Source organism: Propithecus coquereli, unplaced genomic scaffold (assembly GCF_000956105.1).
Source record: "Propithecus coquereli isolate 6110/MARCELLA unplaced genomic scaffold, Pcoq_1.0 Scaffold121, whole genome shotgun sequence".
NCBI lineage: Eukaryota > Metazoa > Chordata > Mammalia > Primates > Indriidae > Propithecus > Propithecus coquereli.
The window spans coordinates 3,772,243-3,774,563 of NW_012136192.1; positions in this window are offsets into that span (position 1 = coordinate 3,772,243).

The window sequence follows — 2,321 nt, forward strand, 5'->3', positions numbered from 1 at the left end:
TAACCTCCCTGAATACAATTTTCCTCTGCAAAATAGCAAAAAGAAAATACTTTCTCTATAGTATTGTCATAACTTTCAAATGAAAATAAAGCTCAATAAATGTTTAAGGAGCAAAAAAACAATGGAACAAGGGAATTTTCCTTAGCTTCTTCTGTTCAATTTTGTCCAAATGGAAGACTCTATTACTATCATAATAGAGAAATTTGCCTTCCAGGATAAAACATTCCTCAGAACCCTCTAGAATTCTTTCATCCAGCTTCTGATCCTTATAGCATTTGTATTTCACAGTTCAATTCTTTCCAGGCCCATGCTAAATGATATTTTAAAGCCATAATTAAAGGTATGGCACTATTGCCTTAGTTATTACCTCAGTTCTTCTCTGGAGCATTTTATGATGATACATAGAAGTGAGGTCTGTTCTCTTCAATCACCTATTTATATACAGTATTTATCATTAAATATTCAGGACATTATAAAAAGTCAATTAGATTATTCACTTATTACCTATAATTGAGATAATTACACTGTATTGGGAGACATTTTCAATCCAGTGATTATTTCAGTTGTCAATCAGCTGCTACAGAAACTCAGAGCATTCTTAGCCCTAAATACATGTTTCTGAAATTCTCTCAGAGCCCCAGAGAAAAGCAATATGAACTTTTATGTAGTAATCTACAAAAATTTCCTTAAATTCCATGGGCTTTGCTTAACCTGTGTACTCCAATGATAGTCTACTTCCATTTGACCATTTAACTATCTCTTTTTCTGCTAAAATAGAACCTTGCATCCCTTGGGCAATCCTTTCGTGTCTGCTGACACCAGCTACCAAGGTTGTACAGGGACCTTAATCTCCCCACATCCTCTTGTCTGGCCACTTTCTGCACATCATTCACTTTGAATCTATTTGAGCTTGCATTTTATTTGTCATCCAGTATGTAGAGAAATTATAGAACATATTGGTGTAATAAATTCTATTTTAGGGTTAATCAGGGATCGGTATGGCTAGATTATGTTGTGAGGTAGCAATTGGTAAGGGTAAGATTGTATCAATGCGTGAGCTGAGGTCATAACATAAAATATCACGTATACGATGCTGAAGAGTTGGACTTTTTTCCTCAGGGAAATGGGAATTCATCAATGAGTTTTAACCATGGAAGAGATATTATTATACTTGAATTTTAGTAAGACAGCTCTGACTGTTGTATGGGAGAGTGTTAAAGGGTGGAAAAATGAATTTCAAGACCAATTATAAGGCTTTTATTGTAATAAGGGTGAGAGATGTTGATGATCTAAACCAAGTTCTGAGAAGGTAGAATGGAAAGAAATAGATGGATCTAACAGTCATTAAGAAGATAAAAGTACTGGACTATTCATTGAATGTAGAGAGTTGAAGGAAATGGTGAGTGAGAAATGGTTGCTAGGTTATTCACATGAGTATATGTCTTGAAGAAAAGAAAATCCTGACATATCTCCATCGAGACCCAGAGGAACACTTTCTATTTTCTGGGTTTAGAATTCTTTTCTTCTTCTATTCCTTCTGGATAAATAATCCTTGTACTTGATATTCTGACCAAGCATCATTTTTCTTAGCATGCCTCCCCTAGAGGCCTTCATGTGACAGAAACAATAGGGATTACTCCTTAATAGCATTCATCAAAATTCGTTGTAATCATTGGCTTAGTCACATTTACTCGATATTATCTTGTGAGTTAGCTGAATAAAGGGACTGAGTCTCTCATTTCTGTGTCTCTGGTGCATTGCATAATGCATCATAGAGGGTAACCAATAAATATTAGTTTAAAAGGTGAGAGAAAGGGAGATTATTAAATGGGTAATTTTCTCTAGTAAAAACTAAAACCATCTCAGTGTCTTAAACCAAAGATGTTTATGTATCCCTCACTTTGTAGACCTGTGCAGGTTGTGGGGCTCTTCTGGGCAACTGTCCTATAAGTATCTCTCCTTCAACTGATGACACAAGAACAAGACTGCTTTCATCATGTGGTCCCATCATCCTCTGGCTTTAAGGAAATTTGGTTGGCAGATGAAAGGAGAAAGTGTGGGGGAAGCAAACCAGACACTCCTGATCTGAGAGTGAGATATGGCATTGCTGCCCACAAAACATTGCAAGAATTAGACACATCTTAGAGCTAGAATATTTGGGAAATGTAAAAAAATTAAAAAAAACAAAAAACAAAAACCAGCATGAATAATGTTGAGCACTAACAGTCTATAATATAGAAGGATATAAACAGGAAGAGAAAGGGGGAAACTAAGGTATTGAATATGACTAGAGTGCAGAAAATAAAAGTCCTAATATCCAG